Raw genomic sequence first — 6,000 nt, 5'->3', positions numbered from 1 at the left:
AACCAAATCTGAGAATTATTGATATCCTGACTAAGAGTTACAAGATAACCATAGCTTGCTTCAAGCCGACAATCTCCGTGGGATCGACCCTTACTCACGTAAGGTATTACTTGGACGACCCAGTGCACTTGCTGGTTAGTTGTGCGGCGTTGCAAAAGTGTGATTGTAATTTTGTGCACCACTTATGCTTTTCCCGTTTGCTGTAAGAGACAGAGCTAGAATATGGTTGGACTCTCAACCTAAAGATAGCCTGAACTCTTGGGATAAGCTAGTCACGGCTTTCTTAGCCAAGTTTTTTCCTCCTCAAAAGCTTAGCAAGCTTAGAGTGGATGTTCAAACCTTCAAACAGAAAGAAGGTGAATCCCTCTATGAAGCTTGGGAGAGATATAAGCAACTGACCAAAAAGTGTCCTTCTAACATGCTTTCAGAATGGACCATTCTGGATATATTCTATGATGGTCTGTCTGAATTATCAAAGATGTCATTGGACCATTCTGCAGGTGGATGTATTCACCTAAAGAAAACGCCTGCAGAAGCTCAAGAACTCATTGACATGGTTGCAAATAACCAGTTCATGTATACTTCTGAAAGGAATCCTGTTAGTAATGGGACGCCTCAGAGGAAGGGAGTTCTTGAAATTGATACTCTGAATGCCATATTGGCTCAGAATAAAATATTGACTCAGCAAGTCAATATGATTTCTCAGAGTCTGAATGGATTGCAAGCTGCATCCAACAGTACTCAAGAGGCATCTTCTGAAGAAGAAGCTTATGATCCTGAGAACCCTGCAATAGCCGAGGTGAATTACATGGGGGAACCCTATGGAAATTCCTATAATCCCTCATGGAGAAATCATCCAAATTTCTCATGGAAGTATCAACAAAAGCCTCAACAAGGCTTTAATAATGGTGGAAGAAACAGGTTTAGCAATAGCAAGCCTTTTCCATCATCCACTTAGCAACAGACAGAGAATTCTGAGCAGAATATTTCTAGCTTAGCAAATATAGTCTCTGATCTATCTAAGGCCACTCTAAGTTTCATGAATGAAACAAGGTCCTCCATTAGAAATTTGGAGGCACAAGTGGGCCAGCTGAGTAAAAGGGTCACTAAAACCCCTCCTAGTACTCTCCCAAGCAATACAGAAGAGAATCCAAAAAGAGAGTGCAAGGCCATTACCTTACATGGTGTGGCCAAACCCAAAGAGGAGGAGGAGGATGTGAATCCTAGTGAGGAAGACCTCCTGGGACGCTCAGTGACCAATAAGGAGTTTCCCTTTGAGGAACCAAAGGAATCTGAGGCTCATCCTGAGACTATAGAGATTCCATTGAACCTCCTTCTGTCCTTCATGAGCTTTGATGAGTATTCTTCCTCTGAAGAGGATGAAGACATTACTGAAGCGCAAGTTGCTAAGTACCTTGGTGCAATCATGAAGCTGAATGCCAAATTATTTGGTAATGAGACTTGGAAAGATAAACCTCCCTTGCTCACCAATGAACTAAATGCATTGGATAGGCAGAAATTACCTCAAAAAAAATAGGATCCTAGTAAATTCCTAATTTCCTGTAACATAGGCACCATGACCTTTGAGAAGGCTCTGTGTGACCTGGGATCAGGAATAAACTTAATGCCACTCTCTGTAATGGAGAAACTTGGAATCTTTGATGTGCAAGTTGCCAAAATCTCTTTAGAGATGGAAGACAACTCAAGAAAACAGGCTTATGGACAAGTAGAGAACGTGTTAGTAAAGGTTGAAGGCCTTTACATCCCTACTGATTACATAATCCTAGACACTGGGAAGGATGAGGATGAATTCATCATCCTTGGAAGACCCTTCCTAGCCACAGCAAGAGCTGTGATTGATGTGGACAGAGGAGAGTTGGTCCTCCAACTGAATGAGGACAACCTTGTGTTTAAAACTCAAGGATCTCCTTCTGTAACCATGGAGAGGAAGCATGAAAAGCTTCTCTCACTGCAAAGTCAACCAAAGCCCCCACAGTCAAACTCTAAGTTTAGTGTTGGGAGGTTCCAACAATGCTCTGAATATCTGTGAGGCTCCATGAGAGCTCACTGTCAAGCTATTGACATTAAAGAAGCGCTTGTTGGGAGGCAACCCAATGTTATTTAATTATATCTATTTTATTTTACTGTTATTTTATGTTTTTTTAGGTTGATGATCATGTGGAGTCACAAAAACTACTGAAAAATCAGAAACAGAATGAAAAACAGCTTTAAAAATAGCTCACCCTGGAGGAAGTACTTACTGGCGTTTAACAAGCATCAAACTGGTGTTTAACGCTAGAAGCATCAAGCTGGCGTTAAACGCCAGAAACAAGCACCTGACTGGCGTTTAACGCCAGAACAGAGCATGGAAGTGGTGTTAAACGCCAGAAACAGGCTACATTTGGGCATTTAACACCAAAAACAAGCAACAAGCTAGCGTTTAACGCCAGACATGCATACTAAGGGCGTTTACACGCCTAATAGGAGCAGGGATGATACATCATTGGCCCCTCTGGATCTGTGAACCCCACAGGATCCCCACCTCTTCTTCTCTCTTCTTCACACCTTTTTCATAACTCTCTTCCACAAATACCCCTCACCAATCACCTCAATCACTCTTTCCCATCACCTCTTCACCACTCACATCCATCCTCTCTTCCGCAAAAACCCCACCTACCTCCAAAATTCAAACTCTTTTACCTCCCAAACCCAACCCTAATGGCCGAACCCTAAACCTCTCCCCACTCCTATATAAACCCCTCGTCCCCTCTTCATTTTCACACAACACAACCCTTTCTTCTCCCCCTTGGCCGAATATACCTTCTCCCTCCATCTCCTCCATTTTCTTCATCTTCTCCTTCTTTCTTTCTTCTTTTGCTCGGGGACGAGCAAACATTTTAAGTTTGGTGTGGTAAAAGTATTACTTTTTGTTTTTCCATAACCATTAATGGCACCTAAGGCCAGAGAAACCTCAAGAAAGAGGAAAGGGAAGGAAATTGCTTCCACCTCTGAGTCATGGAGATGGAGAGATTCATCTCAAAGGTCCATCAAGACCACTTCTATGAACTTGTGGTCAAGAAGAAAGTGATCCCTGAGGTTCCTTTCAAGCTCAAAAAGAATGAGTATCCGGAGATCCGACATGAGATCCGAAGAAGAGGTTGGGAAGTTCTCACCAACCCTATTCAACAAGTCGGGATCTTAATGATTCAAGAGTTCTATGCAAACACATGGATCACTAGGAACCATGATCAAAGTGTGAACCCGAATCCAAAGCATTGGCTTACCATGGTTCGGGGGAAATACTTAGATTTCAGTCCGGAAAATGTAATGCTGGCGTTCAACTTGCCAATGATGGAAGAAAACACACGCTCCTACACTAGAAGGGTCAACTTTGATCAAAGGTTAGACCAAGTCCTCATGGACATATGTGTGGAAGGAGCTCAATGGAAAGTTGACTCAAGAGGCAAGCCGGTTCAATTGAGAAGACTGGACCTTAAGCCTGTAGCTAGAGGATGGTTGGAGTTCATTCAACGCTCAATCATTCCTACTAGCAACTGGTCTGAAGTTACTATAGATCGGGCCATCATGATCCATAGTATCATGATTGGGGAGGAAGTGGAAGTTCATGAGATTATACCTCAAGAACTCTATAAGGTGGCTGACAAGTCTTCCACTTTGGCAAGGTTAGCCTTTCCTCACCTCATTTGCCACCTCTGCAATTCGGCTGGAATTGACATAGAGGGAGACATCCTCATTGAAGAGGACAAGCCCATCACTAAGAAAAGGATGGAGCAAACAAGAGATCATGGACCTCAATAAGAGCATAAGGAAATTTCTCACCATGAAATCCCTGAGATACCTCAGAGGATGCACTTTCCTCCACAGAACTATTGGGAGCAAATCAACACCTCCCTAGGAGAATTAAGTTCCAACATGGGACAACTAAGGGTGGAACACCAAGAGCACTCCATCATTCTCCATGAGATTAGAGAAGATCAAAGAGCTATGAGGGAGGAGCAACAAAGGCAAGGAAGAGACATAGAGGAGCTCAAAAGCACCATTGGTTCTTCAAGAAGAGGAAGACGCCACCCTCACTAAGGTGGACCCGTTCCTTAATCTCCTTGTTCTTATTTTTCCTATTTTTCGATTTTTTGCTTCATGTTTATTTATGTTTGTGTCTTATTACATGATCACTAGTGTCTAAGTGTCTATGTCTTGAAGCTATGAATGTCCTATGAATCCATCACCTCTCTTAAATGAAAAATGTTTTAATTACAAAAGAACAAGAAGTACATGATTTCGAATTCATCCTTGAAACTAGTTTAATTATTTTGATGTGGTGACAATACTTTTTGTTTTCTGAATGAATGCTTGAATAGTGCATATGTCTTTTGAAATTGTTGCTTATGAATGTTAAATATGTTGGCTCTTGAAAGAATGATGAAAAAGGAGAAATGTTATTGATAATCTGAAAAATCATAAAAATGATTCTTGAAGCAAGAAAAAGCAGTGAATACAAAAGCTTGCAGAAAAAAAAAAGAGAAAAGAAAAATGGCAAAAAAAAGAGAAAAAGAAAAAGCAAGCAGAAAAAGCCAAAAGCTTTTTAAACCAAAAGGCAAGAGCAAAAAGCCAATAGCCCTTAAAACCAAAAGGCAAGGGTAAAAAGGATCCAAGGCTTTGAGCATCAGTGGATAGGAGGACCTAAAGGAATAAAATCCTGGCCTAAGCAGCTAAACCAAGCTGTCCCTAACCATGTGCTTGTGGCGTGAAGGTGTCAAGTGAAAACTTGAGACTGAGCGGTTAAAGTCGAGGTCCAAAGAAAAAAGAAGAGTGTGCTTAAGAACCTTGGACGCCTCTAACTGGGGACTCTAGCAAAGGTGAGTCACAATCTGAAAAGGTTCACCCAGTTATGTGTCTGTGTCATTTATGTATCCGGTGATAATACTGGAAAACAAAGTGCTTAGGGCCACGGCCAAGACTCATAAAGTAGCTATGTTCAAGAATCAACATACCAAACTAGGAGAATCAATAACACTATCTGAATTCTAAGTTCCTATAGATGCCAATCATTCTGAACTTCAAGGGATAAAGTGAGATGCCAAAACTATTCAAGAGGCAAAAAACTACTAGTCACGCTCATCTGATTGGAGCTAAGTTTCATTGATATTTTGGAATTTATAGTATATTCTCTTCTTTTTATCCTATTTGATTTTTAATTGCTTGGGGACAAGCAACAATTTAAGTTTGGTGTTGTGATGAGCGGATAATTTATATGCTTTTTGGCATTATTTTTACATAGTTTTTAGTATAATTTGATTAGTTTTTAGTATATTTTTATTAGTTATTAAATAAAAATTATATTTCTAGACTTTACTATGAGTTTGTGTGTTTTTCTTTGATTTCAGGTATTTTCTGGCTGAAATTGAGGGACTTGAGCAAAAATCAGATTCAGAGGTTGAAGAAGGACTGCAGATGCTGTTGGATTCTGACCTCCCTGCACTCAAAGTCGATTTTCTGGAGCTACAGAAATCCAAATGGCACGCTCTCAATTGCGTTGGAAATTAGACATTCAGGGCTTTCCATAAATATATAATAGTCCATACTTTGCCCGAGTTTAGATGATGCAAACTGGCGTTCAACGCCAGCTCTCTGCCCTATTCTGGAGTTAAACGCCAAAAACAGGTTGCAAAGCAGAGTTAAACGCCAGAAACAGGTTACAAACTGGTGTTTAACTCCAAGGAAGACCTATACATGTGAAAGCTTCAATGCTCAGCCCAAGCACACACCAAGTGGGCTCCGGAAGTAGATTTCTGCATCATTTACTTATCTCTGTAAACCCTAGTAACTAGTTTAGTATAAATAGGACTTTTTACTATTGTATTTACATAGGGGTCTGATCTTTGGAACGTTTTTCCTTAGACTTGGGGGCTGGCCATTCGGCCATGCCTGGACCTTGTTCTTATGTATTTTCAACGGTAGAGTTTCTACACACCATAGATT

The 6,000-nt window shown here is 40.8% G+C and overlaps 1 non-coding gene across 1 annotated transcript; it reads right to left on the bottom strand.

Moving 5' to 3' along the window:
* Positions 1 to 316: 316 nt before the first annotated feature.
* On the bottom strand, positions 317 to 424 carry LOC148548107 (small nucleolar RNA R71). Its single transcript, XR_015897182.1, has one exon. It is a non-coding gene; the product is annotated as a small nucleolar RNA R71 (small nucleolar RNA).
* Between the last annotated feature and the right edge of the window lie 5,576 nt (positions 425 to 6,000).

Source organism: Arachis ipaensis, chromosome B8, assembly GCF_059453495.1.
Source record: "Arachis ipaensis isolate K30076 ecotype BB chromosome B8, ASM5945349v1, whole genome shotgun sequence".
Lineage (NCBI taxonomy): Eukaryota > Viridiplantae > Streptophyta > Magnoliopsida > Fabales > Fabaceae > Arachis > Arachis ipaensis.
This window is presented reverse-complemented; position numbering and strand designations above follow the sequence as displayed.